The 18,219-nt window shown below is 37.0% G+C and overlaps 1 long non-coding RNA gene across 1 annotated transcript; it reads left to right on the top strand.

Moving 5' to 3' along the window:
• The first annotated feature begins 3,795 nt into the window (after positions 1-3,795).
• Positions 3,796-5,743, top strand: LOC110938835. The gene is made up of 3 exons (XR_002591733.2): positions 3,796-4,373; positions 5,038-5,117; positions 5,603-5,743. It is a non-coding gene; the product is annotated as an uncharacterized LOC110938835 (long non-coding RNA).
• Positions 5,744-18,219: the final 12,476 nt, after the last annotated feature.

Raw genomic sequence — 18,219 nt, 5'->3', positions numbered from 1 at the left:
TTCCTTTTCTTCTTCGCTAAACTGCCGGAATAACAGCCATCCCGCGTTCCCTTTTCTTTCGATCAATCATTACCAAAAAGCCCGACCCTTTCCTTTATTCGATCCAATCACCGACACCTTCCATTCACACTACAAATCAACAATCGGTTACCATATTATCAAGACCCATCGAAACTCTATAAATACCGAGCCTTCCCTTTCGATCACCTGAACTCTCGACACCCTCATTCGACAACCCGACACCCCGCACCTCCACACATTCTGTTCGACAACACCATGTTCGCCGGAGAAGACTAGTCGTCACCGGAGTTCACCGGAGAAACCCCCGAAGCCCTCAGAGTAAACCGTTTCGCCGGAATTGTTACGTCGGACCTCCGTTCTTCTTCGTTTCGGTATACATTTCTTGTTCCATTTTGTTATGTTCGTTCAAATCTCCTGTTGATATAATACCCTTATTCCATTCGTTTTGTTTAGAACATCTCGTTTTAGTGTATATATATATATAACAGTACGTATAACTTTTAAAATGAGGATGATGATGATATTTTTCTTTAAACAGTATGTTATTTCTTGAAGAAGATGTTTCACTTTACAAGAGTATAAATGAATTTAAAATACAATATATTTCAAAACGGTGATGTAAACCAAATTCTTTTGTTGACTTTTTTACTTCTTTCTTTGTATGTTATTTTTAATGTTATACTTTAATATTTTTTTTTTCGTTTTAATTAAAACCATGAACTTTAAAATCTTTTTTTTTTTAAACCCTTAAAATGTTAACTCGTTTTTTTTACGTCTCTTTTATGCAAAAATATTAGTTAATTATTCTAACTAATTAGAGATGTAGTTTACTTAAACTTTAAATATGAGGGAGTTTATTTAACGAGATCTCTTTTTATAATACCAAAAATCCTTGGTTAAAATTCTAACATCTAATTAATAATTTATAAATGGTGAACATTAGGAATATCATTTAACTTACAATAACGAATTCGTTGTGGTATTTTAATATTTAGGTTAATCTCTCTTGTACGTTCTCTTGGATTATTCTCCATCTTTACTCGTGCGTTAATACAAGAAGCGCAACGAAATCAACGTGAGTATACATGACCCATTTTCTATTTTCCACTTTTGGGTGCAATATGTATTCTATATAAAACATCACAATCACATCAAACATTTTACGCACACTCTATCCTTACCCTATGTGATACATTTTAATCATGTTAGACATGTTATGCTAATGTAAACATTCATGACTATGTGTTCATTAACTTCGTACAAGCCTCCCCTAACAATGGTAGCGCTATAGGTTGAGAAACGCCCATCCCGTTATATTAACGGGTATTGTTAGGTTAATCTATGTTAAAACCACCCATACTCTTTTGGGTAGGCACGTTAATTGCGTTAAACTTTGGTTTGGACACATAGAGTAACATCGTTTCGAGTATATACTGTCAATATGATATTGTATTTCACATTTGGATATGAGCAACATTTTAAACACGTATTATGCTATGTATGAAAACTTGTATACTCGCCAACATGCTTTTGTTGATTGTATTTTAATACATATTGCAGGTTGATGTTCAAGAAATAAAGAAATCAAGCTAGGATGGAACTAGAAACCCATTTTAGCATAGCATTTTATTATGTTTGAATTTATGATGTACTTGAAAACAATGTATTCTCATTTGAAATTTATGAAATGAATTTAATTCATATTGTCACAATAGTGTTATGTTGTTTTGAGCAATTTGTTTGTCTCATCCCGATGTTTCCGCCATCGGTTAGGGTGTGACAGATTGGTATCAGAGCCATAACTATAGGGAATTAGGTAAGATTGCCTTACTTCTCCATAGTCTATAGTAGGAGTACTCTGATACCAGATTGGTATCAGAGCCATAACTATAGGGAATTAGGAATGCCTTGCCTAGTCTATAGTTTAGGAGCTTATTCACTATGTGTTGCTTAAAACAACTTCCTTTCTATCTTCTTTGCTTCCCTCTACTTTCTTTTGGACTTTTAATATACATGCCTTTCCTAAGGCTAACACAATACACATTTGGAGGCTTTGAAGACACTCATTTAACACAATCGAAAAGATTCATTAAGATAGGGGTGATTCCCATACTTGGTGATGATTTTCACTCAGCTATACTTTGATTTTTGCATGAAATCTACCCTCAAGTTAGGAGTGATATCCAAACCTTGATGGGAGTTTTCCATTTCATACTCTAGTGGACCCTTATCTTATGATAAGTACCAACCACATTAGGGTACGATGTTATCAAGTTAGAGGTGATACTCGCATCTTGTTAACTAGTCCCACTCCTCGATTTTCAATCTCGCCAAAGTTTCGATTTTCCCAATCGATTAGGGACGTGTAGTAACTGGAAGGACAAATATCGTTAGTCGCTTCTCAATGAGAGTATTTGTCTATTAGGCCAAAGCACGTTTCCTTAATTCGAAAAGGACTTCGATTTACTTTGGAATAGTCACATGTTACGTTCCGTGACAATCCATGTTTTACAATGAATCTCTTTTATGCTATCTCAATTTTCATGTGTTTTACATTTGTACGATATATATCATTTCAATCTAATACATGCATGCTAGTATACTTGATTCGTGATTACTGGGTTATTCTTATGTGATAAACTTGTCCTTTAACCCACACCTTAACATGTATAGAACTATGCGTAGTGCTATAGGAGTAGCGCCCGCCCGTATTCTAGTGGTCATGTTAAATTAACAACATTACACCCTCTTCGTTGCGACGATGTTGGGTAGTCAACTTTGCGGTACACGATGGGTTGACATGTTTATTCACATGCCAGTGATACGTTAATATTGTTAACTAAGTGTGTCATGTGGATTGTTCTAAATTTTATGCTAATATCATCAAGATAGGAGTGATTTCCTTACCTTGACGATTAGCTTCGCTCAGTTTTCAACTTCACCAATGAGCGAGGGGTGATTTCCTTACCTCAAAAGTAGTTGCCAACTCTTTTTCGTTCTCAATGAAACTTTATATTTGAACGATACTTTTATTTCAAGTTTGGAGACACGATACGCACTATCTTCGCAATCTAAAACAAATAATAATAATCTCTCGCGAACAAACTAAATTCACGAGGTTTTCACTTTCTATGTTACACTACGTGAAAATCATAATTATACTATGTGAAACTAGTTGAATCTTTTACATGCTATGTGAAACTATCTGCTATGTGAAACTATTTGAAACTATATGCTATATGACGCATTTATGAAAACAATTTTCTTAAACAAAACATTATGATCAAAGTCTCATCTATTCTCTCATTTTTAGATGTCATCTTTTCAAAGCTCTTCCTCTTAGATTTCGAGGACGAAATCTCTTAAAGTAGGGGAGATTGTAACATTCGTCAAAATCGATCCATTTCAAAATCCGACCCGTTTAAAAAAAAATACGGATCCTAAACTTTAATTTTTTTTTCACAAAATAAATAATCGTTGAAAGTTTTTTTTCTTATATCATTAATTCGTTATGAAAATGGTTATTTATTTATTGTTTAAACACGTTAACCTAGTTAATTTGTCTAGTTAATTACTCAATTAACTTAATTGTTTTAAAAGTTTATATACATAAACTAGTTAGGTTGGTTAACTTAGTTAGATAACTTAAACCAAGTTAATTCAACTAATTAGCTACACCTTTCAAGGTTAAGGGGCTACTTTGGCATTTTCCTAAAAATGAAGTACAAGGACTAGTTTTGTAATAAAGGAAACCTGTTATAAAACAAAACACAAAAAAAGGGGCAATGCCCAGATTCGAACACAGGGTCTACACGCTCAACAAACAAACAACAAACCACTCCGCCAATGACTTAATGTTGCTCAAACTATGTTTTTTTTAAATAAAATCAAGAGACAATTTCGGTTTCTTTTTTTTTCCTTTTTGCGGCCAACCATTCACAGCTAAGAAACAGTTTAAGTTTCCTTTTCTTCTTCGCTAAACTGCCGGAATAACAGCCATCCCGCGTTTCCCTTTTCTTTCGATCAATCATTACCAAAAAGCCCGACCCTTTCCTTTATTCGATCCAATCACCGACACCTTCCATTCACACTACAAATCAACAATCGGTTACCATATTATCAAGACCCATCGAAACTCTATAAATACCGAGCCTTCCCTTTCGATCACCTCACCTCTCGACACCCTCATTCGACAACCCGACACCCCGCATCTCCACACATTCTGCTCGACAACACCATGTTCGCCGGAGAAGACTAGTCGTCACCGGAGTTCACCGGAGAAACCCCGAAGCCCTCGGAGTAAACCGTTTCGCCGGAATTGTTACGTCGGACCTCCGTTCTTCTTCGTTTCGGTATACATTTCTTGTTCCATTTTGTTATGTTCGTTCAAATCTCCTGTTGATATAATACCCTTATTCCATTCGTTTTGTTTAGAACATCTCGTTTTAGTGTATATATATATAACAGTACGTATAACTTTTAAAATGAGGATGATGATGATATTTTTCTTTAAACTGTATGTTATTTCTTGAAGAAGATGTTTCTTTAAACTGTATGTTATTTCTTGAAGAAGATGTTTCACTTTACAAGAGTATAAATGAATTTAAAATACAATATATTTCAAAACGGTGATGTAAACCAAATTCTTTTGTTGACTTTTTTACTTCTTTCTTTGTATGTTATTTTTAATGTTATACTTTAATATTTTTTTTTTCGTTTTAATTAAAACCATGAACTCTAAAATCTTTTTTTTTTTTTTTTAAACCCTTAAAATGTTAACTCGTTTTTTTTGACGTCTCTTTTATGCAAAAATATTAGTTAATTATTCTAACTAATTAGAGATGTAGTTTACTTAAACTTTAAATATGAGGGAGTTTATTTAACGAGATCTCTTTTTATAATACCAAAAATCCTTGGTTAAAATTCTAACATCTAATTAATAATTTATAAATGGTGAACATTAGGAATATCATTTAACTTACAATAACGAATTCGTTGTGGTATTTTAATATTTAGGTTAATCTCTCTTGTACGTTCTCTTGGATTATTCTCCATCTTTACTCGTGCGTTAATACAAGAAGCGCAACGCAATCAATGTGAGTATACATGACCCATTTTCTATTTTCCACTTTTGGGTGCAATATGTATTCTATATCAAACATCACAATCACATCAAACATTTTACGCACACTCTATCCTTACCCTATGTGATACATTTTAATCATGTTAGACATGTTATGCTAATGTAAACATTCATGACTATGTGTTCATTAACTTCGTACAAGCCTCCTCTAACAATGGTAGCGCTATAGGTTGAGAAACGCCCCTCCCGTTATATTAACGGGTATTGTTAGGTTAATCTATGTTAAAACCACCCATACTCTTTTGGGTAGGCACGTTAATTGCGTTAAACTTTGGTTTGGACACATAGAGTAACATCGTTTCGAGTATATACTGTCAATATCATATTGTATATCACATTTGGATATGAGCAACATTTTAAACACATATTATGCTATGTATGAAAACTTGTATACTCGCCAACATGCTTTTGTTGATTGTATTTTAATACATATTGCAGGTTGATGTTCAAGAAATAAAGAAATCAGGCTAGGATGGAACTAGAAACCCATTTTAGCATAGCATTTTATTATGTTTGAATTTATGATGTACTTGAAAACAATGTATTCTCATTTGAAATTTATGAAATGAATTTAATTCATATTGTCACAATAGTGTTATGTTGTTTTGAGCAATTTGTTCGTCTCATCCCGATGTTTCCGCCATCGGTTGGGGTGTGACATAGTTGAAGTTAAAAAAATTGTTGAAGTTGAAAAGATTGTAGAGGTTGAAAAACCTTGTGCTATGTGTTTAGAACCCTGCAAAGATTGTGCCGAGAAAGATACAAAGTATGATGAATTGGAGAAGCTCAAAGAGAAGTTATTGCATAATGTGAGAAGCATAAAGGAATCATATGATCTTCTAAGCAGCAAAGTTAATTGGTACAAAGGAGCTAGTGATGAGGATATCCAGATGAAGAATCTTCTGAAAGCAACAGTTCTTCAAAAGCAAACTGCAATCAACAAATATATCGAGATTATTGCTGGGCTGAAACAAGAATTGGCAGCGATGACGATTGAAACAGAAAGAGTGAATACTTTACTTCGAAGTTATCAAAGTTCAGAGTATGTTATTGATCGCATCTATCCTACCATTGCAACTTATAAGTATGCAAAAGATGAAGAAATTATGGTAAGAAAGCTGGTTTGAATTATAACAAAGTACCAAATCCAACGTGGGATGGCTATACCCCCGACAATTTGAAAAGGTGGCTGAAGCACTCAATCTGAATCTGAAATCCGAGTCTATCGATGGATTACCAGATGATATTGATATCATCTTCACAGCGTCTGACACAGATCACTTGAGTCCGAGTTAATTAAGAAAGTGGTCGATCAGGTGTTGGATAAAGATGAAGAGTCAAAGTCAGAGTCTAAATCTGAAAATTCGAGTTCATCAGACAAAAGTTCGAGTTCACCGGTCAAAATGGTTTACAATAAAGATTTTCTGATATCAAAAAATAATTTGAATGACGAAACATTCAAAGTAGCATATACTTTGAATGACTCCGACAAATTATATTCTGATGAAGAATTTCCATTAAGAGGTGTTAAAACTGAAATGATTAACAAGGTCTTCAAATTAACAGAAATTAATATTTCTGAAATAAAAGATGTAAATCTTACTGAAAAACCTAAAAAGTACACTTCAAGAGTACAACAAAGATTGAACAAGAAAAAGGGTTACAGTTCTGGTTCAGGTTATCGAAAGAAACCAAACCATAACAATAATTTCAAAAAGAAAGGATTAGGTTTTATTCCACCAGAAAATCATAAAAAATTATAAAGAAGTTAAACCAAAAACTAAATTTGTTTCAGGAGCAAGTTCTAAAGAGGAGAAGGAGAAATCTTTCTGGAAACAGTCAAACAAGGAGTTTCTCGCCGAAAAGCAAAAGAATATGTTGAAGGAATCTGAACCGAGAGTTGAAAGAAGAACCTGTTTCAGATGCCGAGAGGTTGGACATATTGCTTGGAATTGCCCAAAGCCCACCAACACAAAACATGGAGTTTCTTCTAACTCTAAATTGAAAGAGAAATGTGTTGATAAAAAGGAACAACCAATAGAAAAATTTAAGGAGTTCAAAAAATCGACTTTCGAAGTTGGTGAAAGTTCGAAACATTTTTACAAAAGAAGAGCCAATTTAAACAAACATAAATGGGTTGTTAAGAAATCAGAGGTTGTTTCTGGCAATAAATCTGATTCGTCAAAGTCAGAGGAGCCACCTGTTGTGCTAAATGATGAGAATTTCGTTCCGACAATGTATGATGAAAATTTTCCATCATTGTCAAACGGAAGCTTGAAATCAAAAATTGGTAAGATTGAGATTCGGATCAATTCTTCTCTGATAAGAAAGAATTTGATGCTGAAAAAGTATTTAATGGTAAAGTGCTACATATTTTTGGTAAGATGGCTGATGGGAAGGTGAAGGGAGTGAAAGAATTTTATGAATCGAAAGTTGTTAAACCAAATGATGATGGTTCACCCATGATTGATCAGGCATGGGTGAGATTCTTTAAAAAGTAAAATCCTGACTTGCCGGAGCTCCCAAGTTAGTAATCGTGGAGCATGATTCGGCATCATTCTTGAAAAACGTTTCTGTGAAAAACCTACAAGTGATAGTTTTTACAAGTGGTTGAAAGAACAAAGTGTTGAATGAATCCCCATGATGTGTGAAATCAACAAAACTAATTTTCCGGAAAAACCATTTTGATTAAAACAAATTTAAGTGTTTTGAAATCATAATGGGAAAATAGTTTGTTGTCAGGGGGAGTTCTGATTGTTTAAGCCAAGAGAATGGAGAATTGAAGCAATTCACATCAGTTTGTCATTTTATTTGTACAGTTTATTTCTTATTACTTTCAAATTTTCCCGGAAAATAAAAAATTGAAACATATTTTTGATTTTAAGGGGAGTAAAAAATTAAAATTTTGAAAATTGAAAAATCCAAAAACATGATAAAATAAAAAATACAAAAACATCGAAAAATCAAAAATGAGTTTTGTTGTGGAAAAGAGGAAATGATAGTACATCAGTGGACTATCACAACATGCTAAAGAAATGTAAAGAAAAATGTTTTTAAACAAGTCTCAATGATGATGTGCCAGTAGACTTCACACGATTAGTAGATTGAGTTCGAGATATAAACATAACGAATAACTGCTTATTCTAGTGGGTAACATCTCTCGGATATATGGACTTAGTACTCCGAAATTTCGTTTGAGAGATTGCCAGATTCTGAGATACGAGGTCTTTATAGAGAACGGATATCTGGGGTATTATGCCGGTTCATCTGATTTTGCAGGAGCAATAGCCTTGAACCCGCATGATACTTTCTGCTAAATCAGTGCTTCATTGCATTTGATCCCCCAATAAACTGCTCAAAATTGAATACTATCGAAAGATATGACATTAGCAGTAAAAGATTCCTAAAGGAACACCACCTAAGCCGAGCCCTCATCTCTTTGTCTGTACAGTGGTACTAACCTGAGCTCTCAGGGTCTCGTACTGAATATAAACCCTTTACAGATATCAGTTAGCTATATTCACCTGTAAGATGAAATCCAGGGAATCTTGATACGGGAGTATATTCTGAGGTGGGACACGCTAATAAGTTAGTTCTAATACACCTAATCTCGTATCTTGAATCAATTGAAACTTGTGTAGAGGTTTAAGTGGACAACAATATTGACAATCAGAAGTGAATTTGTTTAAAACTTAAAGTTAAATCAAGATCAATGGTGTTAGTGATTTGTCTCAAAAACTGATATGGTCCTCTTACACAAACTCACAAAAATATGTCTGTATATAATATATTTCCCAAAATCCAAAAAGATTTTCAATGTGTTTTAGCATAAAATTTTGAAAAATCAAAAAGATTTTATTTCATCTTATTTTCGACAATTGATGTTGAAAAGCTGATTTTCAAAATTCTGAGTGCTAAACATGATGAACGACAGTGGGTTGGGTGAGTGTGTGTGTTTGAAATGAAAAATGAAGTTAAAGTTTGAGATAATTTGAGAAATTTTTTAAGATAATCTTACAAGTGATGTTTTGAGGCTGATTTTGCTCTTAGTTAATCAAGGTCATTAATTTGAACTTGATATAACTATTGTTGATGTTGAATGATATCTACAAGTGGTTTCTAAATTTGTTAAATTTTAACAATTGTGAAATTTACTTTTGGGTAGAGAATTGTGTAGGTTACCAGGTTCCTGATCCTATTACTACGGAGAGCCAGGAGACGTTCCTGAACCTGTGAAAGCTGTAGAGCCAGATCCTCGTGTCTAAGCTTGAGCAGAGTTTGAGCCAGGACACGATCGTAGAACGAGTGATATGTCAGATTGCGATCCCGGAACAACTTAAGGGGGAGTCTGTTAGCAAAGGGGAGTCTGTTAATTGGAAGATTTCAGAGTAAGAAGGAGTCTGAATGTTAGAGAGCCAGACTGCTACTCTGGAACAGCGCTCGAGATAGAAGCTGCTAATGCTGATGAGTTTAAAGAATCGAGAGATCTGATCAAGTGAGATTGAAAGATAAAGATTGAAGGATGCTTATAGAGAAAGATACTTTGGAAAGAGCGAGAAGACCGATCAAGACTGAAGACCCAATACACTGAAGACTCGTCAACATCCAAGGGGGAGTCTGTTAGTGCATATGTCTGTTGACTTCGTCTTGAATCGAGTCATGTATATAGATTGTGTAGACCGGAGCTCATTAGACTAGACAATAGGAGTTTAGGGATGATTGACCAGGTCGCACGAGCTGGCTAATCCAGCTCGTACGGTCTGACCAGGTCGCACGGGCTGGTGAGGCTGGTTCATGCGGTCTGGCGATTCCTATATATAGGTGAGTCCGGGTCTTCATTTGTAACGATCTGATTCCGGAGACGAAGTTCTTCTGAAGTGTCGAACGATCTGTAATCAGTTTCAAATCAATACAATTGACATTTAAAGTGATTCTACGTGTGAATCTAGCTGTTATAACATCAATACGTCTGATTCCGCCTTTCGTATTGATCGAGAACTCTTCTGATCGACTCGTTTGATCGAATCCCGATCCTACAGCAACTCATGCATTTATCAAGGCCGTGAGCTGGTCCTGAGTCATGTTAATGCCACCACATCCTCTGCCTCGTCCGTTCATTTTCTTTACATTCACAAAAACACAAAATGAGAATAATATAACATATATAATTCATTTTTAATTCAAATATTAAATTCAGTATCAATTGTTGGATGAGAAATAGCCCTCCTTATCTAAGTTAGGTGGAAAAGAATAGGGAAGCAAAACGATAGATGGTGATGGCAATTGTCAACCCCGACGAAAGGAATAACCGATCCTTCTTCGAGTGATAGTCCTCGAGACTTCGTGCTAGCCCATGCTTTAGATGTTTTCATGGTTAAAGAATAATCAAAGATTTCTGTATTTTTTACTCTCAATAATAACAATTACATCAAGAGCCCTTTTATAAAGATACAAACTAGAAATAAAAGGAAACAATAACCACTCCTAACAAACCTCCCCTAATAGTGTTTTTGATTACGTTAATTACGGGAGGATAATATTTGACATATTTCAACACTCCCCCTCATGTTGTGTGGTGGGATCTCCAACACTCAACTTGCACAAAACTGAATTGAAAACCTTCCCTGGAACGGCCTTGGTCAGGATATCGGCAAGTTGATCCTCAGATTTTATATAGGGAAGTTTCACAATCCCGTCTTCAACTTTTTCTTTTATGAAATATCGATCTACCTCCACATGTTTAGTTCTGTCGTGTAGAACCAGATTCTCTGAAATGCTTATGGCAGCCATATTATCACAGAACAGCCAAGTTGGATGTATTATAGGAAAACCAATTTCCTTCATTAGTTTCTTTAGCCATAAAATCTCTGTAATCCCTTTAACAATTCTTCTGAATTCTGATTCTGCACTGGACAAAGAGACCACCTTTTGTTTCTTACTCCTCCAAGTGACTAGGTTACCTCCTAGCAGGGTAAAAAATCCAGAAGTTGACCACCTTCCATTTGGATTACACGCCCAATCTGCTTCAATAAACACCTCCACATTTAGATGTCCACCTTTCTTAAATACAATGCCCCTACCAGGAGTGCCTTTAAGATATTGGATTATCCTCATGACTGCTTCCATATCCTCCTTTTGTGGTTGATGCATAAATTGACTAACAACTCCAACTGCATAGGCAATATCAGGTCTCGTATGGGCTAAGTAAATTAATTTCCCTACCAACCTCTGGTACCTTTCTTTGTTCGCTAGCTTGGCTCCTTCATTAATCTTGAGATTATGATTGATTATCATAGGAGTATCAACTGGCTTGCACTCAACCACTCTAGTCTCAACCAACAACTCTAGGATGTATTTCTTTTGGGAAATAAAAATTCTTTCTTTTGATCGAAGAACTTCAATCCCGAAGAAATATTTCAGCCCTCCAAGATCTTTCATTTCAAAATCTTTAAAAAGATTTTCCCGTAACTGAGTTATTTCTTCTGTATCACTTCCTGTAATAATCATGTCATCGACATAAATAATCAAACACGTGACTAATCCTCCCCTTCTTTTGAAGAATAGAGTATGGTCAGCATTGCTTCGTTTATACCTATATTTCTTCATAGCCATTGTAAATTTTCCAAACCATGCACGTAGAGACTGTATTAAACCATACAATGCTTTCTTAAGCCTACAAACTTCATTCTTATTGAATTCTTTTTAGAAACCAGGTGGAGCCTCCATATATACTTCTTCTTTTAAATCTCCATGGAGAAACACATTTTTCACATCAAACTAACGAAGTGGCCAGTCTTCATCTGCAGCTATCGATAATAACACCCTGATGATATCGATTTTCGCTATAGGAGAAAAAGATTCCGAGTAGTCGATACCATATGTTTATGTATATCCTTTCGCTACAAGTCTTGCTTTGTATCGTTCAACTGTTCCATCAACTTTATATTTGATGGTAAAAACCCACCTACACCTAACCGGTTTCTTGCCTTTTGGTAACACACATTTTTCCCATGTATTGTTTTCTTCGAGAGCTTTCATCTCTATGCTGATATCCTCTCGCCATTCACATTTCTCGCTTGCTTCTTGAGTAGTTCTGGGAATATTTTCTAAAAGGAGAGTGATAAAGAAGGCTTTTGCGACTTCACCCACTCCCCCTCTATCTCCATCAATTGGATACTTAGATTCACGTTTCTTGTGTTCTGGGGAGAATTGGTTTGGTGGGACTCCTCTATTTTTCCTTGGAGGTAAAACACAAACTTCTGGTTCTTTTGGCTCTGTTTCTTCTGGTTTTGGTTCTTCACATGGTTCTGGTTCTTGCAAAGAACTAGTAGCATGTAAAGTGGTACTATCAGATTTAGATTCACTTACCTCTTGTTGGACATCTTCTGAGGTCGATTTACTGGTCGTATGGACTGGTTCGTCAGCCTCTCCTATGCTGGTTGAGGAAGACTCGGTGGCTCCATCTACCTGCTCTGTTGGAACAGCCTCAGAACAACTCAACCAATCTAGGTATTCACTAACTCTCTCCCCCTGAATTCTAGGTTAAGAAGTCGCAATCCATGGTGACATGAATGCGATGAGAGATCGGATTATAACACTGATATCCCATCTGATGTGGACCATAACCATGAAAACACCTTTTTCGGCACATGTGCCCAACTTGTCTCTATGAGCTTTTGGAATGTGAATGAATGCGGAACACCCAAAAATACGTGGTGGTAAGGTTAAGACAGAAGGGATGGTCACTTGGCTTTCTAGGATCTTTAAAGGTGTTTGATGTCCTAGAATATGAGTAGGAAGACGATTAAGGAGATAATTGGGCGCGGTACTGAGCAAAGAGGTCTTTACTATGTTGATGAGGTAAATCACTAGGGACATGCCATGCTTGCTCATGGAACGGCTAATAGACAACTTTGGTTATGGCACCGTCGTCTAGGTCATCCTTCGTTTGGTTATCTTAAGATGTTATTTCCGAGTCTTTTAGTATGAAGTGTGAAACCTGTGTTCTTGCTAAAAAACCATAGAGTGTCTTTCAATCCATGTAATACGAGAGTTGATTTTGCGTTTTCATTGGTTCAATATGATGTTTGGGGTCCTACCTCGAATTCCAACAGAAATCGATTTAAATATTTCATATTACTTGTTGATGATTTTTCTCGTATGACATGGGTGTATTTTATGAAACATAAATCAGAAGTGCCAGAAAAATTCTCTATGTTTTATAAGATGATTCACACTTAATTCAAGAAAAAAATTCAGATTCTTCGCTCAGACAATGGTGGAGAATTTGTAAATCAAACCATGCAAAACTTTATCCGAGAAAATGGTCTCATTCATCAAACTTCATGTTCTAACACACCTCAACAAAATGGTGTTGTGGAACGAAGAAACATAATTGTTCTAGAAAAAACTCAGGCAATGATGATTGAATCCCAAGTCCCTCAATTTTTTTTGTCTTGAAGCCGTTGCCACATCTGTTTATCTCCCTCGTAAGAATGTCCTGTAACATGCACAAATTTGGATACATTAGAACCACACAATTTAGTTCCTTCGTAACTTGACTAATGGACAAAAGCTTTGAGGACAAAGATGGTATATAAAGACAGTTTTTTAGCTTCATGTTACTCGAGAATTCAATGGCACCTCCACTTTTAACCTCGATATGTTCTCCACTCGCAGTTTTGATATATGTTTTTGACGATGATCCCAAGTGTAGAAAATCATTCAGATCATACGTCCTTGTATCAGTGGCTCCACAATCAAAAATCCAGTCTGTTGTTTTTCTGAAACTGTGAGTAGAAGATCGAGCCTTATAACCTTCGAGTATGGTGGTCACATTTTTCTCAATATCAAAGCAACAAGGTTTAAAATATTTAGTATTAATAATAGAAGGGCTTGGATTGTAACTTCCAATCCGTTTACCTGTTTCCTTGACATTCTCCATTCCCACCACCACGCCTCCAAATCCAACAGAATATACTGTCGGTTTTTCGTCGCCAGCTGATGATGATGTCGGCTTGTCGCCGGCGTTTTGCCCTCCGACGACAGCAGCCCCTTTTCCCCGCTGTCCTAGTTTTTCTCACCAATCCGGATAACCCACCCATCTAAAACACGTTTCTTTGGTGTGCTTCTTCATATTGCAATTGGTGCAAAACAATTTTGACTTGTCCTCCTTCTCCCTCTTTAGTGGTTCTGATCGGAATTTGCCTCTTCCAGATGGCTCGCGAGCAACTAGCCCTAACCCAATTTCAGATGTCTCATAAGGGATTGTTTTCTGCAAGATGTTAAGTCTTGCAATTTCCCTTTGTATAGCAGCGTACATGGTTTCTACAGAAGGGAGAGGGTCTCGCTTCAATATATCTCTCTTGATGGGTTCGAGCTTGTCGTCTATAGCTATCAACAATTGGTACAATATCTGTTCTTGAACTTTCTTATTATAGATCTGTATATTTCCAGGGTCCGTCATTGGATTTGGATCCCTTCGATCAATTGTCATCCAGATGTTCTGTAATTTGTTCCAGCGTTCTTCCCACGTATCCTTCCCTTGCCTCAATGAATTGGCCTTCTTATGAAGGTCAAAGATCTGTAGAGAATCAGTTCCTGACCAGTATGTTATAGCTAGCCCGTCCCATAGGGCGCTTTAGCGGTGGGGTATTGAGAAACGTTGTTAACAACATTTGATTCAATATTTTGAATCAACCATGTGAATACAAATTGATCGTCTTACTCCCAGCGTGCATAACTTTGATCTGTTTGGTAAGGTGAGAACCTCTTCCCCTCCCACCAATCGCTTTGTTCATGAGAGTAGCCCATAAAGAATAATTGTCTCCACTCAACTTTATCCCGATGGATAAGTTTTTAGAATTCATCGTAGGTTATGCTCCAAGGCCGCCAAGGCCGTTTCTTAGCAAGGCTGCAATCGGCAGCGTTAAGTCATCCGGTATGGCAACACTATTGTTTATGTTGTCATCACCCATTTTTCGATTATAAATCAAGAAGATCGGAATTTTAAGCACTCAATTAATCTCCCTGAATCATGAATCATGGCTTTGATAAGTGTAAGAAATCGTAATGATTAATGTTAAATCACCACTTTCTGAAACGGCGGCGCCACAGTAATCATCGATTTTATTAAATAACCCCTGACAGCGTTACATGTCTGCACACATTCCCATACGCTACAGTTTCAATTAGAAGGTGATCGGTCAAACACCTATTCGTCTTCTGCCCTATGGTACATAAGGGTCACATCACATCAACCAGCTCATGCTAAAAAACGTTCATTCTAGTATAATGAACAGTTCAACTTGAAGAATATCTTCTCTTCTCCAAGAAGATTTCCAACATTTCGCGCTGAAACTTCACATAGCAAAAAACACCCATCTCTTATATAGTCCAGTACTCCACTTATTTGCATAAGAGCAACACTGGACTGGGGGGACTTGAGGAGTATGGTCCCAAAAACCTCGCGCAGGCACTTTGGACCATACCACATCTTCATCCCAATAAACCTCTTTAAAGGGAACCTTGCGCGGCAGCGCACTGGTTCTAAAGAAGAAACTTAAAAGAGAACCGCCTTCAACATACGCGCGCCGGGAAAACAAATAACATGTCCTTGCGCAAGTTCATATGTCAGGATAGTTGATAACATCCCCGCGCAGATATCACTCAGACTTAAACAGAAAGTAACCTTTCTGTTACAACAGAATATTCATAAGGCAGAGCCACAAAGGATTACAGCTGTAAACCTTCTACAAGGCCTTATCGTGCACAACCATTCGGTTATAACCGAATAGCCATGTGGTATCATCCTGAGCACCCCTCAAGGTCACGATGATGGCACTAAATTGAAGGAAGATCCACACTTGCCTACTTTCCACGTGGCACCTCCCCAACCGTTGATCATGCACACGATCCGTGTGCATATACTTCACGTTAGTGATTAACGGTGGAGAAAATAACCGCTTACGGAAAATGCTTTCTGTTACTTCCTCCGTCGACAAACTTTCCCGCCCAAAATTCGGTTATAAATCAAGTTACTCTCACTCCACTTTCACTGTTACTTCTTCTTCTTCATCGAAACCTGTACTTATTCTCACGCCGGAGGGTGGTCATGGAGAGAACCCCCATTCTCCCCGTGGCGAGTCTAACGACTGTTTGTTTTGCAGTTATCATTCAAAGAAGGAGCTTAACCAAACCCTGAATCAAACGAGAGGACTCACCCTTTTTATGCAGAACTAAACCCCTTGTTCAATCGATTCCGGTCCTTTGAACCAGTGTTTCTTCAATAGAAAAGGATCGATTTGATGTGTTTGGAAAGAGGTCTAGGATTGTAAGTTGGGCATACAACGATGAGAAGGGGATGTTTCTAGTAAAGAGAAAGAATGGAGTAGTGGAGTATTACAATCATTCTGATGCTTTCGAGTCATGGACGGTAGTGGATCTTTGGGGACTGAGTCGAGCCCCTTATCATGATCAGTGCAGGGATCACAATTGCAAGATTGGATGGAACTTCTATAACAAATTGCAGAAACAAGCGCAAGTGAATTTCAGGGATATGAAATTGGCGCAATCGTTTATCGTGGAGCATGAAGATGTCAAAGATCCTTCCACCAATCAACCGTTTAAGACAGTGATGTGGCCTCCTACAAAGCAGAAAAAGACTGTTCCATTGCTGAAGGAGCTTCTAGACAACAGTTTAAAGGATTTACAATTCTGGATTTATGATCCTGTTATTGGTCAAGCGGTGATAGTTTGTGCAAACGAAGAGTACAGGGTTGCAGACATGAAAGATTTAATGCGTTTCGGAGAGAATGACATAAAGCTGCTGGGAAGGACGCAAATCAGGAGTGATCCTAAATATGAAGTCTGTGTGAAGAGCTTTACTGCTGGAATTGCTCAGATTACATTATTCAAGTTCTGGCCTGGACAACGAAGTAGAGTGGAAACACAGTTGTTTAGTACCTATGTTGGAAGACAACTGCCTGATACCCAGAAGAAACGCAAGTGAAACATGAGCTGTCAAGACAACATAAACCAAGGGGGATATTGTAAGGGCATGTACTTATAGGTTTACGTTTGTCTTGTATTTACTTGTTTGGGTTTGGTTTAGGACTTGATGGGCTTGGTCGATGTCTTATGCATGCGAATAGGGGTTTGGGCTTGGCCCAGTTGTATTAGGTCATCCTATGTGTTATAAATAGGATGCACCTCGGTCTTGTTTTGGTTGTTGATTGTTTTGCAAAATTGTAAGCCGTGTACCAGGCGATCCTCTTGAGATCGTGTGCACTTTTCATATTCAATCAATATGAATCCTTCTTCTTCTACATCTTTCTTGTTATTCCGCGGCTTGTTTAGGTGTATTGTGATATCCGATTGTAGTTCTTGAACTTACGTTCTCTATGTGTGATATCTTGGAAACTCATTCTTACTGTGGGGATAATAGGACTCAGAAAGAGGCGATTCAATGGTTTTTGATAGGGTCATGTTGGTGTCTATGAAAGGCGAGGAACCAAAAAAGATTTTTAAACAAGAAAGCTAGGGTTGAAGACATTATTTAAGACATTAAGTCTCTTAGGGGCTGTTTAGCAATTTTTGAATAATTAAGTGCTGAATCAGTAAGAGGTCTGAATGATTAAATGCTGAACCAGTAAGAGGTCTGAACCATTAAGAGCCAGTATAATACTTAACTGTTCAGAGGCAAATGTCTGACCAATTCAGATTAAAGGTCTTAACCATTCAGACTCTGTATAATTCTTAACCATTCAGAGGCAATTGTCTGAACCATTCAGACATTTGCTCGCGAAACAAATAGTCTGAACCATTAAGTGCTAAACCAGTAAGATGTCTGAACCATTAAGAGCCTCATTACGAGGTAAACAAACAGCTCTTTAGTTATTTGTGGTACAAGAATCGTACTAAGGGGAGGGGGTGGTTCACTAGTGATAGAATTCATCACTCACAAGCACCAATCAAGTTCCGCCATGTCATCGACCATTTTTCCATCACTCACAACCTTTTTTAGTGGGGGTGGTCATCACTCACCACCACACCCA

This window comes from Helianthus annuus, chromosome 5 (genome assembly GCF_002127325.2).
Source record: "Helianthus annuus cultivar XRQ/B chromosome 5, HanXRQr2.0-SUNRISE, whole genome shotgun sequence".
In the NCBI taxonomy this organism is placed as follows: Eukaryota; Viridiplantae; Streptophyta; class Magnoliopsida; order Asterales; family Asteraceae; genus Helianthus; species Helianthus annuus.
This window is presented reverse-complemented; position numbering and strand designations above follow the sequence as displayed.